Here is a 17,950-nt window from a genome sequence, read left to right on the forward strand (position 1 = left end):
CTGTGGTGGGAGAACAGCTCTTGAGACCTGCAGGGACGGTGATAACAGTCTCATGAGTGACCACCACCCTCCCATTTCAGAGACTTGGCAGACAGTGCCACTCAACCACAGCCATCCTTACATCTTATCCCCACGATATCTCCCTTTGGCCAAAGGATTGGGAGATGACTTGCCATCCAAAGAGAAGGAAGAAGACATTAATTCCTCACCAGACAACTCAGTCTCCTCATATTCTGGAATGAAACAGAGGAAAGAAATAGAATGCCCCAATTAGGAGCAAATGTTATCATTATCCTGAGGGGTGGAGGATGACCTGCAATATCATTCCCCCTGTTTTCCTTAATTAACCGTGTTTGGTTACCTCTACTTCCAGGTCTTCCCTATTCTTTCCCCAGCCATGTCATCACCATTACTGAAAATCCCCAAAGTTTACACAGACCCTCAGCACTATGACAGACCCATCAGATGAGGTGAAACAGTGAAACTTTTCCTCTTTCTTAAAGTCACCTTTTCCTTACCAGTGAATGTTTCTTGCAACTAGTAGGCAGAGAAAGAGTAAATTTGTCTGAATTTCTCATGGGATGTGGAAGGGATATAAGGTGTCATCAGAATAAAGAGTGTTGGAGCTTGAGCCCCTTCTCACAATGATCAATTTCCAGAATTCTGGTTTTATTTATTAAGACACAAATATTTTTCTGAGCAATTACTATATACCAGGCTCTGATGTAGGCTCAGAGAATTCTATTTCAATAAGATAGAAAAGTCCCCTACTATCATGGAACCTACTTAATGACAGCAGAGAAAGACAATAAACCAATAAACACTTAACAAAGAAAAAAATTTCAGAAAGCAATAAGTGCTCTGAAAAAAATACATCATAGTTATGGAACAGAGAGAATGGATTCACCTGACTTTGGTTCTGGTGGCTAGGGAGCACTTCCTGGGAAAGTCACATTTAATTGAGACGTGAATGATGATAAGAAGCCAGTTATGTGGAAGATCTAATGGACAAGTGTTCCAGGGAGAAGGAACAGGGGAAAGGATGAAGTATACGAAGAGGTTTGCTATGTTTAAGGGACAGAAAGAAGGATAGAGAGGCTGAAGCATAGCGAGCAAGTGGGGAAGTGGCAGAAGATGAGATTGGAAAAGTCAAAAGCCAGATCATGTTAGGCCCTGATGGCCGGGGTAAAAAATTTGAATTTTATTTAAAGAGATTTGCTAAGCTACTGAAGGGTTACAAGGAAAATCAATTTATATTTATTTTTTAAAAATAATTCTAGCTACCATATGGAGATTGCATTGTAGAGATTCACAAGTGGAGTCAGGGAGACCATTTAGGAGCATGGTAGAATTCTCCAGGAAAAACAAGCTTGTGCCTTTATTTAGTGTGGTAGTAACAAAGACGGTGGTCAAGACAAATAAAAACTTTGGGGGATAGATTTTTGTATGACTTGTTAACAAATTAACAGTGGCGGTGGAGGAGGGGCTGGCCTGGTGGCATAGTGGTTGAGTTTGCACACTCTGCTTCAGCAGCCTGAGGTTTGCAGTTCAGATCCTGGGCATGGACTTAGCACTGCTCTTCAAGCCATGCTGTGGTGGCATCCCACATAAAATAGAGCAAGACTGGCACGGATTTTAGCTCAGGGCCAATCTTCATCACAAAAAAAAAGTGGAGGTGGGGGAATAGAAAAATTAAGTTTATCCCTGAGGATTTTGTCTTTATAGTAACCCAGTGGATGGTTGTGCTGTTTATTGAGGTAGAGAAGATGTGGAAGGAAATAATTTGAAGTGGGTGATTAGGAATAAAGGCTTTGCTTAAATTAACTTTGAGATAATTTTTGACTTTTTTCTGGAGCTGTCAAGAAGTCAGTTGAATATATGAGACTAGAGTGCAAAGGGAGACAAGAGCTGGAGGTATATATACATTGGTGTCACTGACACATGTGCTGTTTTAAATTCCAGGAAAGTAGAGGAGGTTGCATAGAGACAGAGTGCGTCTGTGTAGAAGACAAGAAGATGGCCAAGGGCGAATGAGTCAGCAAAGGGAAATGAGATAGGGGTAAACAGTGAGGTTGAGGAAAAGCAAGAGAATGTGATGCATGGAAGTGAAGGAAAGTAGGTTCTTTTCAAGGAGGAGCGAGTGGCCAGTGGTAGTGAGTACCACTAAGAGGTGGGTGAAGTGAGAACACGATGGAGAAGTTGGGCACATGAGCATGAACCAACAGTACTACCCATACAAGCTACAGCGAGCAGCAACTTCACACATTTTTATTTTTTAACTTTTTCATGTGTCAAGAAGGTACTTAGAGAATTTCTGAACAGTGGAATAGACCTGGCCTGGGCCAGAATGCGCTCCTCTCTGCCATCATTTCTGTGGGGCAAAAGAAGCTTTGTGAAGGCTTCTACTCAAAGTTTGGAGACCTGCTCATTTTTCGTAAACTGTCTATGTGAGAATGTCATGTCTTTCTCGGTTTCTCCCCTTCTGAGGCGACTTGGCTACAGAAGTGAGAGTTCTACATCTGGCCAAGGCTGCTAATTTGATGCCTGCTCGTATTGTTGGGAGTAGGAGACTGAAAGTTTGAAAATGAATTAGTTGGGACATTGAACAGGAATAAAATGGCTGTGGCTATAGTTTAGTACCATAGATAAGTAGTGGACCAGCTACAGAGAAATTATTAAAGAAGATGATGTGAAGGATAAATTATATGACTTAGTGGCTAAAGTGCTCTGGTACCAATTCCAATGTGTAGGTTTTTCCACACCACAAAACAATTCTCCAACACGAGCTGATGTCCTACAATTCAACTCAATTCTGACACTAGCTACATGGAGATAGCATCAGATCCCATAGATTATGGGCTCAGTCCTACAGGACAGGCCCCTTCCACTTCAGATGCCAATGACAAGCACAAATTGTCACCTGTGCTTCTGACCAAAGGGCTATAGATTGGAGATTCCTATGACCCCCTCCTTGGGTTTGATTAATTTCCTAGAGTGGCTCACAGACCTCAGAGAAACATGTTACTTACTAGATTACTGGTTTATTATAAAACGATATAACTCAGGAACAGCCAGATGGAAGAGATGCATAGGGCAAGGTATGGGGAAGGGACGCAGAGCTTCCACACTCCCTGAGTGCACTGTTCTCCCCCAAATCTCCACATGATCATGAATCCAGGAGGTCTCTGAACACATCTTTTGGGGGTTTTATTATATAGTCATGATTAGTTAAACCACTGATCATTGGTGATTAAATCCAATCTCCATCCCCCCTCCCCTCCCTGGAGGTCAAGGGGGTGGGACTGAAAGTTCCAACCCTCCAATCAGATTCTCCTGGCACCCAGCCACCATCCCAAGGTGGAATCCAAAAGTCTTCTCATTAACATAACAAAAGACACCTTTATTGCTCTCATCACTTAGAAATTCCCGGAGATTTAGGAGTTCTGTGCCAGAAAAGGGGAAAAAGACAAAAAAATATATATTTCTTATTGTAAATTAGAGTATCAGAGTGATTGATAGACCCAGCAAAGAATTTAGTAAACTTTGGTCCTGAACAAATTTATTTTGTTGGAAAAATAGCTCTGCCCTAGGACCAGATTCCTAAAAAATATAAGTTTCATGTAGGACCAAGATTTTCAACAGATGTAATATTGGCAAATTTGTCAATGTAGTTCTCAGCTGCTCTATTATTAACAGTGGCTTCTTCACCACAGTTTTTTTTCAGGTGGTTTACAACAGTGGTTCTCAGCCAGAGACAGTTCACCCCCCTCCTTCCTGCTCCTTCTCCCCCACAGAACATTTGACAATATCTGGAGCCATTTTTGGTTGTCACACTGGGCGTTTCTTCTGACAACTAGTGGGTAGAGGCCAAGGATGCTGGTAGACAGCTTACTATGTACAGAACAGCCCTCACCACCCCCAACCACAAAGAAATATCTGTTCAAAAATGTCTATAGACCATGGTTGAAAACTCTGCTTTACACTGTGCTGCTTCTAAAAATTCTAGACTCACACTTTATATGCACACTCTCTTTCCAATTCAATTCTTCACAGTTTATTTTAGCTTGTTTCACTACCAAAAAAACTAGACAGTTGCACAAATTCACCACTTCCTTGTTGAATCCATTCAATCAAGGAAAGTTCAAGATCTTCATTTTTATTCTTTATCTTATGCAACATTTTTCAAAATTTCATGAAAAATTTAAAAATTTCTTGGTCATTACATCTCTATTAACTTTCAACATCTTGCCTTTTTAAGTCATAAATAGTGGTGACTGCCACAAATATTTTTCAGTAAATGTCTCAAATTTCTGCAGTAATTCTACTTCCCATACTGTTGATATCAAAAGGTTCCATTTATTCATCTCACTTTTAACCACAGGGTTATTCCTTAACTCTTTTTGATCACAGTTTAATTAAACATAAAGACATCATCATAAATATATACAATTATATGATATATATGTGTATATTTATACATATATGTGAGTTTGCATATATTGAAACTACAGAAGCACATGTAACCAATAAGAGCTAAGAGACACATTTGACCCCATACTTCACAGGTCAGATACACCAAATGAACTTTGGCAGCAAAATTTTTTTTAAAACCTGATTTTCTGAGCTTTCTTGATTTGGAAATCCACAAAAGGGATTGTGGACTTGTATTGGGATAACAGTTTTAATCTTTTTAAAACTCTTCAGTAGTTTCCTCAGTGTACATTTAGTATAATTTCAAACTCCTGGCATCACCTACAAGGCTTTTATGTCCCCAGCTCCACTTGATTTCTCCAGTCTAGCCTTTTACCCTTCTTCCTCCCTCTCTGCTTCAGTGAACTAGTTTCTTCTGGTTTCTTGAGGAAATTCATCAGTTCTTTCAACATTCTCCACATGGTCTTATCTTTACCTGAAATGTGCCGCCCTTTCTCCCCAAACATACACACACACCTTTCTCTAGCTCACATCAACTTAACCTTCTATGTCATATCTTAAATGTCACTCTTCAGAGACCACTTCTCTGGCACTCTGAGGTGACTGAGATCATCCTGCTATTCTCTGTTCTAGAACTCCACACTTATGTTTTGACACTTCTCACTCCTGTATAACTTCTTGTGTAGTTGATTCTTGTCCATTACTTTCACTAAATTTTAAGCTCCGGGAGTGGAGGGGAGATGTCTATGTTTCCCTTCTTTGGATTCCCAGGAGACAGTATGGCCTGGCACAAGGTCAGCAGTAATGAAGTATTTACAGAATGAAGAAGGTGGGCCATATTTAAGGAATGCGTAAAGAGCTGAGGGGTTGTTACCACATAAAATTAGAGTTCTCTTGCCCAATGCATACTTTTAAAAAATCAATTATTACAGCATCAGCTTTTGGAAGAAGAAAACAGCTTTATTGGGAGATAGATCTTCAAGGAGACAGGAGGCATATGCACTCAGATCTGTCTTCCCAATCCAGGGCTTGGGGCAAAATTTATGGGATGAAACGGAGGGCAGTCTGAAATGTGGAGGTGTTACCAAACCAGGTTAGTTTTCACTGGTTGCCCAGAAAGCCCATCACCCAGATGACAAGACTGCAGCAGAGAGAGGGTCTTAATTACAAGACAGCCAAGTGAGGAAAGAGGAAAATGAGTCTCAAATGCACCTCCTCAAAAATAATGACTCAGGGATATTTATGCGGTAGGGAGGCAAGGTGGTCTGAAATGTGAAGATAGATGATTGGAGGCGAGGAGAAGAAAGGTAATTGATGATCTGTACAAGCGCAGTCAAACTTCTTGCCTCTTCATAGAATGCATGTTCACAAAATGGTGGCATTGGTAGGATTTGAGGGTGGAGTTTCCAGCCCCTTGACTGGGTCACTTGTCCAGCACTTGTGCAGGCCCAGTTGATGTGGTGGTTATCTTAATTGGCCTGAACTGGACAAGGGGAGACTCTCAGTTCCTGAAAGACAACTCCTAAGTACTCTGTTGATAAGATGGGGTCAGTTGAACCAGTCCCAGTAGTCCAAGGTTACAGAATAAGAGGAGGGAACAGTGAGTGTCTTTCAGGTGGAGGCTTCTAAGCGGAGGTAGTGATGGGAAGAAATCCTCCTCCAGTTCCAGGTCCTGCTTGGAGGTCTCCAGCCAAGCACCTAAGCCAAGTGGATCCTGAACGTCTCCCGATCAGAGGAGTCTCCTCTGCCCAACATCCCCCCCACCCCACTCAACCTCCGCGGCCCCCAGATGAAAGATGACCCCATGGGGTGCTGGTAGTTGGGTGCCCATGGAGCCAGTCGGGGGAGTCCTAGTGCCCCCACCTGCGTCCAGGTGCCCCCAGTTAGTGGGCGTCGTCATCAATCTCTTCTCAGGAGCCCGCCCAGGTGACCCGATGAGTCCTGTCCCTACAGCAAGTTTCCTGAAGATGGTTAAACAGGAGTGTCATTTCCCCAACTGGACAGACTGGGTGCGGTATGTTTATAGAGAATCTATAACCAGGAGTTCCTGTGCTTTGACAGCGATGTGGAGGAGTACCGGGCGGTGACCGAGATGGGGGTGCTGGACACAGAGGTCTGGAACCAGCAGAAGGATGACCTGGAGCAGATGCGGGCGTACGTGGACACCTTCTGCAGACACAACTATGGGGTTGATGAGAGCTTCACTAACGCAGCAGCGAGGTGAGCGGGGAGGGTGGGTGGCCCGGGGACAGTGTGTGTGTGTGTGTGTGTGTATGAGAGAGAGCGAGAGAAAGAGACAGAGACAGACAGACGCAGTGCGGGGGTGAGCATGTAGTATTGTGAGCAGGTAAAAGTCACAAGGGTCCCTGTGAGAGGGGGTTGTGGAGAGACTGTGGTTTTGTCAGTGTGTGATTGTGGGGGGACAGTGTGTGTATTTGTGAGGGGTGTATTGTGAGCTGAGGTGGGAGAAAGAGAATATGTGTGTGTGGTGGGGGGAGTGGGCCTGGGGTCTGAGAGGACAGGGAGCTGGGGTATGTGTGGGGTGTGGGGTGCAGGAGGTGAGGCTTCAGGAGGCCTTGGTGGCCACCGTGGGGAAGTGGTGCTAGGGGGGCATTGGCAGTGCAGGGGGCTGGAGAGGGAGGAAACATTGGCTGGGGTGGGTGGTAAGACATGTGGGGAGGGACATTTAAGGTGGAGTGTGTGTTTGGGGTAAAGTTTTAAGGGAGGAGAGATGAGGACTGTAAAAGTTTTGAGAGAATGTGAGGAGGCCAGCTGCAGACTGATCTTACCATCCACCAGTCCTAATCCTGAAATAACGGTGCCTGTCTTGCTGCACATACGCATTTCATTGAGAATGAAATTTGTGGGGAACACTAATATGGAGGGAGAAAGTGTGGAGGAACCACCCAGGCACCTCTGACCTTTCTGAGGCTTCTTTTAGGTCTCAATTTCCTGCTACTTTTTTGTTTTCTTAGTGTATACATTTCTACACAGTTGAAATGATTGTGAAACTAGTTTTTTGAATTATTATTTTGTTACTTAATATTAACATACTGATGTGACGATTTTCATAATGCAAATAATATTTAAGTAGTTATGTATTATTTCATTGTATAGATGACACAATTTACCTCACATTCCCTTTTGTTAGGTTTTTTTCAATATTGCCACTTAATTGGAAATTTATATCTTTTTATTTTTAATTTTTATTTCTTTTATTTCTAAGGTTCTTCTATTTCTTCACATATTTATTTGCTAGTTGTAATTACTGCTCAAAGCATTATCTATTATTTATCATCATTGGGGTCCTAGTGTTCTTCTCAGTGATTTTATGGGAGCTCTATGCAGTAGGATTATTAACACCTTGCTGATATTTGATTCAGCATTTTCTCCAGTTTCTGGTTTATATTTCATTCTGCTTATTATTTTTCATGTTAAGAATTGAAACATTTTTACTTAATGAAATATACTGCAAAATCATTACTAATGATGTGCCATCTATCTTAAATTTAATATTGTGTGGTATTGTAAAAATGGTGTCCCCCAAGTTTCTCCTTTCTTTAAAATAATTGTATTTGTTGAGGGTCTGATCGTGTCAGATGTTAAGCACATGTATCAGTGGGTCCAGACTCTGCCCTGACCTCAAATGTCAGTTTAGAAGAAGAGATAATTATAACAATTCCAATAATAGATATGGTTTTTTTTTTTTTGCAAAGAAGAGAGATTGGTCAGCTGAGTGTAAATATAAAAGATTTTTAAATAAAGGACTTTCCTTGCTCTTCTTCCTCCTCTTCAGGGCTGATGCTTTTCTTGAGATTTAACTCAGATTTAGAGAGTCACTTTTGTGTGTTCCTGCTTGGTCCCAGGGTAGGACCATTTCTGTGGTGATCTAAGTTATGAGTGCATTTAGGTGCTTTCTCATGATTTCATACCTTATCTCCATCTGTCCCACTGCTGTTCCTCAACTTATCCTACTACTTTGAATTATATTTTCTTTCCTTGGAAACAAAGACAATAAAAAGCTAACATTTATTGAATGTGAAGTTCCAGCAATTGTTCTACATATTTTAGGTCCATTAATCCTCATATAACCATAAGAGATAAGTTAGCATTATTACTCCTCTTTATAGGTGAGAGAACTAAGGCATAGAGGAATTTAAAAACTCTCCCAGGATCCACCCATAAGAAGAATAGCCTGGATTTGAACCCAGGCAGCTCGGCTCCAGAGACCACACTTTGAATTAATATACTCTACGTCTTGCAGAGATTTGTAAATACTTCAATTGAACAATGAATAACTGTTTCCAGATATGAAAAAGTCCCACAGATTTCCTCAAAATCTCTCAAAGCCAACGGGCCCATGCTGTAAGGATTAATTCCACACTTAAGACTCTAACTCCTGTTGGGCCACATGGCCATCTTTGAGGGAGGCCTGCCCGAGACTAGATCCTGGGACTGGAGACTGGTGGCAGAAAGGCGGCCACCAAGGAGACTTACTCTGTTTTCCTCACTTATTCCCTCCACATTTTCCCTCCTAGTTGCACCTACAGTCACTGTGTATCCTGCAAAGACCCAGCCCCTGCAGCACCACAACCTCCTCGTCTGCTCTGTGAATGGTTTCTATCCAGGCCACATCGAAGTCAGATGGTTCCAGAATGGCCAGGAAGAGGAGGCTGGAGTCATCTCCACAGGCCTGATCCGTAATGGAGACTGGACCTTCCAGACCCTGGTGATGCTTGAGACAGTTCCTCAGAGTGGAGAGGTCTACACCTGCCAAGTGGAGCACCCAAGTCTGACGAGCCCTGTCACAGTGGAATGGAGTGAGAAGCTCCCTGACCTCATAAATTCCTCGCCCACCATAAGGGCACTTTGCTTGTCTCTGAGTGTCAGATTTCTCCTCTCCTGACACCATATTTTCATTTGCTCCATGTTCTCTTCTCCTTCAACACAGGTCACTGGGGATAATCCTGTGATAGTTTCTGTAAATACCTATAGCCCCTGGTGAGGCAATTATGCCTGGCAGGCAGAAGAGAGGTCGTCCTTGTTTTGAGCCATCCCGTGATATCACAGGTCATGGTACCCCCTGGCCCTGGGTACCATTCCTTTCCTTGGGCTGGGCTTGTACCCTAGCACGGTTGGTCTGAGTTGTTCATTGTGATCTGAGCAGAGACACATCCTCTACAATGTAGGGACCTTCCTATCACAAGGTAGTCCAATCTCAGCTCTGCCTTTTGTTACCTCTGTCTCCCTATACAAGCTACACAACCTCATGGAGTCCCAGCCTCATCTTCCATCAGACGTTGAACTAGTGGCCTTATGTCAGGACTCTGATCTTTAAATGAGTTCAATGCCTGAAACTTGTAGCTAATTGGTGTGATTTTTAAATCTCTTTTCCAGAAATGCCAAATTATTGTAGTTCTTCCAGGGCAGCCTTCTTCCCCCATTCTCAAAGCTCTCAATCCCAGAGTCTCAATTAAAGAAGTTGGATTTGGGGTAAAAATCACTAAAACTGGCTTCTTTTCTCAGGGGCATTCTCAGTCTGCAAAGAGTAAGATGCTGAGTGGAATCAGGGGCTTTGTTCTGGGTCTGCTCATCCTTGGGGTGGGGCTGTTCATCCACTGCAGGAACCAGAAATGTGAGGACCCTGTCAAAAACTGAGACCCACACAGACTTTTTGGGGGAAGAAACATGGCTTTGCTTAGGTTTGTTCTCTGTATAACAGTGGCCTTGTACAAAACCTTTCTTTCTTCAATTGACCTCAAATTTCCTGGAAATCCAGAAGTCAATAGTCCATGGTTACTATGTTGAAGAGGTTATGGCCTGTAGACACAAGAGACGGGTTAACATGTATGGAGATTGTGGGTCCAGATCTTGGGGCAAAAACAGGAAGGGCCATTAAGGCTGATGAAATTACACTGGATTTGTGTGGCAGAAACTCCACGGGTCACACACTCTCCGTTTCTGCTCTCCTCTCTGCTCTGGTGTTGTGCGTTGTGAGTTGTGGTGGTAAGGAAATCTCAGGTGAGGGGTCTGGGGCTGGGGACATTCTGTTTGGGGGAAGATCTGCCTCCATATCCTTTAATTATATATCTTCCCCTCTTTTTCCCAGGAAACACTGGACTTCAGCCAACAGGTAATGGTCTTATTCTCTTTTAGAGATAGGTTTGGTTCTCCTAGAACAGGTGAGAGAGATGACAAGACAGGAAGAAGACTTTGAATTCTGATCAGGCAATTTGAAGTAAAGCTTCTTTTCTCCACTTAAAGAAGGCCTGCTCTCTAAAGCAGCTAAGGGTGATGTTAGATTTTTTTCTCCTTTTTACTGCAGAGCTTTATCATGAGGCCCTGAGAAAAGGGGAGAGGAAGCTGCTTGTAGAGTTAGATCTGGAAACAAGACTTTCTTCTGTCTCCTGCAGGACTCCTGAGCTGAAGTTAAGATGATGACCCTCAAGAAAGAACCTTCTGTCCCAGCTTCTTCACAACATGAAAAGGTTTCCTGCTTGGCTTTTATTCCAACATGAGAGTGCTTTCTCAGGATCTGGTTTTCTCCTGGTTCAGTGACCCTGCAGAAAATGTTCACATTGATGGCTTCTTCAGCTAGGCCTGGAAGTCCCCAGGATTGCCTGAAGTACCTTATCTTCCTTCTTTCCCAGTCTGTTTTGTAGTTAAACCTTATGGCCCCTTAGGCATCTGAACTCACCTTTTGCTCATATTTCTTTATGAAGTTTTTCTTAGATAAACATGGTGTGAAAATCCTCTGCTTCACATAGCTTCAGGGACAAGAAGTAGAAAGACAAGAGAAAGGAAAAATTCCAACACAATACAATAATGGCTTTCATTTATATTCCTGAATTTTGGTCACTTGTTGATCAGGAAGGTTTCTTGATTCCTTCCTCAGTTTTTCTTGTGTATTCTGAACCCTATAATTAGGCGTATTTACCTGAGCTGGGATAAAGCGCTAATGACCACATATCATGGTGGTCTCCTACAAACAACACAAGGTCCTACAACAACAAAACAAACACACAAGGTCCTTCACGCCAAGGGATACAGAGAGGGTAAAATGAGTATAAGACTAGCAGATAACTTGTAAGGATTTAATGCCTTCTAGATTTTTATAATCATGTTCTTTTGTCTCTTTTTCCATGATTTTTTTTTAAAGTAATTATCTAATCCTGGGTCTTCTTGAACTGCCCTTACATCAGTTAAGGATAGGCTTCAACACTTGAATTATTTTCTATCTCTTAAATGAAAATCAGCGGTCTTGGGATGTACTCTTCCCCATAAGTGGACTCAGAAGGCCATCAGGGCAAAGTTACAACTCTAGTGGAAAAGATGCATTTCTGAGACTCTCTGGATTGTGTGACAAACTGTCTGTCACAGGAGAATCTTGTAAGGATCTTACCTTAGCAGAAATCAGAGACAATGCTGGGAAACAAAGGAGAATGTATGAATGCACTGACGTGCATCCAAACAATGAAATACTCTGCAGCTGGAAGAAAGAAATGAGAAACTCTCTGTACCCTGCTGTGGAATAATCTCTAAAATATATTCAGTGCAAGGTACAGGAGAGTGTGTGTTATACAACGTTTTGTTTAATAAAATAGAGGAAGAGAATAAGAATATATAGTTTACCCATTATATTCTATTGTACTTATATTTGTACATAGAAACGATGGAAAAAATTTTTAAATGGCTGTCTAAAGGGCAAAAGAGGGAATGAGTAACAGGGAACAGAGTTGAAAGCTGGACTTTTCTGAATATATCTTATTTAATAGTTTTAACTTGGAAAATATTTAAATATTGTATGTAATAAAATGTACATGATCATGTCAAAAGTAAATAATGACAATTTAACCTGCTTTGCTACCTCTACACCTTTTATTTATTTTTCTTGCCATTTGTCATTCTCTAACACCTCCAGTACTCCAGAAATCAAGGGGAAATTTTTAAATATTTCACCATTGAATCTGATATGGGCAGTAGGGTAGCTATCCTTTCTTAGATTGAGAAAATCCCTTTTTAATACTGGTCTTTTTTAATACTAGACTTTTTAAAAATTAAGAACAGGTGTTGAATTCTGTCAAATGATAGTTTATGATTCTATCAAGATGGTCATTTGCCTTTCTCCTTCTTTCAGTTAACGCAGTAACAGAAGTTCTAGCCAGCACAATAAAACCAGAAAAGGAAATAAATGGCATGCTATATGGTGAGAGCTGAAATTTCAAATGCTGCCATAACATCTTGAAAGCTCAAAGGGCCCCCAAAGACTTAACTATGAGTTCTTTTGCTTTCACCAGATATGTTCCTCTAACCCAGCAGGAAAGCCTCCCCACCTGGCTACTTCTCCTATTAGCCCGAACAGCTGCACTCCACCTGATCTTCAGCCTAAGGGCTTCAGTTCTCTGCCAGGGCATGGAATGATTCAAAAAAATCAATAACATTCTCCTGTTGGAACCAAGGGGACCTCATGCACTCATTACTACAAATCCTGCCTCTCATAACCCCTCCTGGTTCAATCTGTCCCTGAGGGAAGCCCCCATGGGGCCCTACATGGAATGCCGTGTCCTCCTCCACAGGCTGTGAGTCTATGTAATGAACTGCTGTCACTCTCATCTGTCCATTTTGAGTGCTGTGTGTTCAGGAATCTCATACTCTTTAGGGTGGAGGACCCCTCCTACATCAACAGGGTGAAGAGAAGGTGGTCAGAGCACATGCAGATCATAAAAGAAGAAATTAAACTCTTCCTATCCTCAGTTGATATGATGGTCTACATAAGAAATCCCAAGGAATGCCTCCCCCCTCCAAAAAAAAACCTCCTAGAACTACTAGCGAAGTTCATCAGGATTGCAGAATTCATGATCAATCAAAAATATCAGTTTGTATTTCTATATATGGCAACAAAGACATAAAACAAAAATTAAAAATAAGTACCATTTACAATCACTCAAAAAAAAGAAACACTTAAGTAAAACTCTAACAGAACATATACAGGACTTGTAAGCTGACATGCTGATGAAAGAAATCAAAAATCTAAATAAATGGAGCTATGGAAAACAGTATATAAATCCCTCAAAAAGTTAAGAATAGAACTACCATATGGTCCAGCTATTCCATTGTGGTTATTTATCCAAAGAACAGGAAAACACAAATGTGAAAAGATATTTGCACCCCTACATTCATTGTGGCTTTATGCACAGTAGCCCAGACTTGAAAACAACCTAAGAACCCATCAATGAATGAATGAATAAAGAAGATGTGGTATATATACACAATGGAATACTAGTCAGTCATAAAAAAGGTGAAATCTTGCCATTTGTGACAACATGGTTGGACCTTGAGGGTATTATTCTAAGCAAAAGAAGTCAGAGAAATTCGAATACCCATGATTTTATCCATAAGTGGAAACAACAACAACAACAACAACAAACAAACACATAGATACAGAGATTAGATTGATGTATACCAGAGGGGAAGGGGGAAGGGAGAAGGGCAAAAGGGGTAATAGGGCACATGTGTACAGTGCCAGATGGTAATTAGACTTTAGGTAGTGAACATGATGTAGTCTCCACAGAAATCGAAATATAATGATGTACACCTGAAATTTATATGTTGCAAATCAATGTTACCTTGATAAAAAATAAATAAATGGAGAGACTTACCATATTCATCAGCTGAAAAACTCAACAGAGTAAAGATGTCAGTTCTCCCTCAAATTGATATCACAGTTTAATGCAATTCCAATACAAATCCCAGCAAGATTTTTAATAGTTGCAGACAAAGTTATTCTAAAATTTTATTAGAAAGAAAAATACTTAGGATAGATAAATTTTATAAAGAAAAATAAAGTTGAGAAATTACTCTAACCAAATTTAAGTCATTTATATAGTTACAGTACTCAAGACTGATGGATATTGTGGATGGATGGACACATAGATTAGGGAAACAGTATAGAAAATCCAGAAATAGACCCACATTGACTCACTTTTGACAAAGCAATTGAATGGAGGATGGATAGCTTTCTCAAACAATGGTGATGGAGTAAGTGGATATCCATAGGCAAAAAAAGGAAAATGAGAAAAATAAAAAACACACTACACCAATTCTCACATTTTATACAAAAATTTACTCAAAATAGATCATAAGTTTAACGTAAAATATAAAAGTTTTAGAAGAACATATAGGTGGAAATCTTTGGGACCAAGGGCCTGGTGAAGAGTTCTTAGATATGATAGCAAAAGCACAATCCATGAAAGAAAAACAGCAACAAATTTGGCTTTATCAAAATTTAAAACTTTTGTTCTGCAAAATATTCTGTTAGAATGAAAACATAAGCTACAGAGAGAAAATATTTACACACCTCAAATATCACAAAAGCCATGTATCTATAACACATAAAAGACCCTCAAAACTCCACAATAAAAAAAGAAAAAAATTTACTACAAAATGGACCGAAGATGTAAGGGACATTTTATCAAAAAGGATATCCAGATGGCAAATAAGCACACTGAGTGATGTTCAGCGTCACTATCCACTAAGGAAATGCAAATTAAGAATATGGTGATATATCACTGCATACTTATTAAAACAGCTAAAATATAAAATACTGACAATACAAAATGCTAAGAATGCAGAGAAACTAGATTTCTCATAGACTGTAAAATGCTACTGCCTCTCTGGAATAAAGTTTGGCAGTTTCTTAAAAAACTAAGCATGTACTTACAACATGATCCAGTAATCACATTTCTGGGCATTACTACCAGAGAAATGAAAAACTCATGTTGACACAATAACCTTACAAATGTTTATGGCAGCTTTATTTGTAATAGTCTAGAGCTAGAAACAACCAAAATGCCCTTCAATAGGTGAATAGTTGAATAAACTTTAGTACATCCACACCATAGACTACTACTCAGCAATAAAGGAAAAGAACAAACTGCTGATACACCCAATGATCTGGATGGATCTCAAGGGCATTATGCTGAGTGAAAAATTCCAATTTCAAAAAGTATGATTCCATTATTCCATACAGTATGATTCCATTTATTTAACATTCTTGAAATGACTAAATTACAGAGGTGGAGAACAGATTACTGATTGTCAGGTGTTAGGGTGATGATGTCTAAAGGGAAATGGTTATGACTATACAGGGTAGCATGACAGAGATCTCTGGAGTGGAATGGTTCTGTGCTTGATTGCAGTGATGGTTACACAAATCTACAAATGTGATAAAATTTAGGCATAGAACTATACACTCACATTGTACCAATATCAGTTCACTGGTTAGGATATTGTATTATAGTTCCTTAAGATATAACCACTTGGGGAAACTAGGTGAAGAGGTACACAGGATTTCTCTGTATGATCTTTGCAAAGATCTATGAATATATAATTGTTTCAAAATGAAAAGATTTCAAACACTGGCTGCCATCCAAGAATAATCTGATCAGCAATGTTGTCATTCAGAAGTAAAGGAGAGATAAAGAGTTTTCCTGACAAGCAAAAGCTAAAGGAGCTCACCACCACTAAACTGGCCTTGTAAGAAATGTAAAAGGACTTCTTTAGGCTGAAACCAAGGGCACTAATTAGGAACAGGAAAACATATGAAAGTATAAGTCTTACTGATAAAAGCAAATATGTAGTAAAAGTAGTGGAATAATCACTCATAAAACTAGTATGAAGGTTAAAAGACAAAAGTAGTAAAGGTAAATAAAACTACAATAATTTTTTAGATACAAAACATTTAAAAATGTGTAAATTGAGACATCAAAAAAGTAAAATTTGGAGGAAGAGAGTAAAATAAAGAGCTTTAGAATGCATTCAAATTTAAGTTGCTATCAACTTAAAATGTGCTGTTATATAAGTTTTTATGTAAGCCTCATAGTAACCACAAAGCAAAAGCCTATAGTAGGTACACAAAAGGCAAAGAGCAAAGAATCTAAGCATACACTAAAGAAAATCATCAAATAACACAGCAAGAGAGCAATAGAAGAAGAAAGAAAGAAAGGAATTATAAAACAGCCAGAAAAAATTTCATAAGAGCAATAGGTACATAGCTATCAATAATTACTTTAAAGCTAAATGGCCTAAATTCTCCAATCAAATCACATAGAGTGGCTGAACGCATTAAAAATAAGACTCATCTATATGCTTCCTATAGGAGACTCACATTAGAAGTAAGGACACACAGAGACTAAAAGTGAAGGGATGGAAAAAGATAGTCCATGCAAGTGGAAACTGAAAGTCAGCTGAGGTAGTTATACTGATATCAGACAAAATAGACTTTAAGACAAAGAGTGTCATAAGAGACAAATTCATTTAATAATGATAAAGGGGAAATCTGCCAAGAGAATGTAACATTTACAAATATTTATTCACCCAACATAGGAGCACCTAAATATATAAAGCAAATATTAACAGACCTAAAGGGGAAAATAGCAATAGAATAACAGCAGGAGACTTTAATACCCTGCTTTCAAGAATGAATAGATCATGCAGACAGATAATCAATAAGAAACCACTGGCCTTAAACTACACATTAGACCAGACATTTACAGAATATTCTATCCTCAGCAACATAATACACATGAGTCTCAAGCGCACATAAAACAGTCTCCAGAACATATCATACGTTAGACCACAACTTAGGGGATGCAACAAAAGCAGTTCTAAGAGGGAACTTCTTAGTGATAAACAACTACATTAAGAAACAAGAAAGATCTCAAATAAGCAGCCTAACTTTACACCTCAAGGATCTATAAAAAGAACAAACAAAGCCCAAAGTTAGTAGAAGGAAGGAAATAACAAATTTCAGAGCAGAGAGTGATGTTGGCATCATGGTTGAGTGAATTGTTCCCCTTGCCTCTCCCCTCTAAGTTACAACGAAATGGACACTCATTCACCAGCAGAGGATTTCCTGCACAACCCAACAGGAAGTGGGAGAGATCCATGAAGCCACACATCTGAAGGTGTTTGGACTGCATCCCTGGGAGGCAGTGGAACTAGGTGAGTGCATCCCTCCCCCATCCCAGTGGCAGAGAGCCAGGTCAATGGATCCTCACACACTAGCCAGCATGAATATAAGAAGAGGCAGGGGCAGCCTGGCCCAAATGAGCACTTTCAGAGTTGTAGCCTGGCCTGCAAGAGCACCCATCAAGGTGCAGTGGCCCCATCAGTGGGAACACTCTACACTGAGAGGCAGTAGGTCAGCCCCAGCAAAGCACACACCCATCAAGTGCAGTGCAGGTGAGAAGGTGTCCTGCCTGCTCTAAAAGCACCTGGCCTGTGAAGAACAGCAGCCCACAGCATGGCTTGGCCCCTGTGTAAGCACCCATCCCACCTAGCACAAGAGATCAGCCAGTCCCCTGCCAAGAGCAGTGGCCCCGCCTATGTAGGAGTGACCTGTCCATGGAGCACAGAGGCCTTGCCTATGGTGTGCTACCCACTAGCTCAGTGCAGGGACCCTGGCCACGTGAGCACAACCTATAGAACAGCTGCAGCTAGCCCATGCAAATGCACAGCA

At 40.6% G+C, this 17,950-nt stretch overlaps 1 pseudogene; it reads left to right on the forward strand.

The window, feature by feature from the left end:
• The first annotated feature begins 6,260 nt into the window (after nt 1-6,260).
• Nucleotides 6,261-17,506, forward strand: LOC103545877 (H-2 class II histocompatibility antigen, E-S beta chain-like; annotated as a pseudogene).
• The last annotated feature ends 444 nt before the right edge of the window (nt 17,507-17,950 follow it).

The sequence above is a fragment of the Equus przewalskii genome, chromosome 19 (assembly GCF_037783145.1).
Source record: "Equus przewalskii isolate Varuska chromosome 19, EquPr2, whole genome shotgun sequence".
Taxonomy (NCBI): domain Eukaryota; kingdom Metazoa; phylum Chordata; class Mammalia; order Perissodactyla; family Equidae; genus Equus; species Equus przewalskii.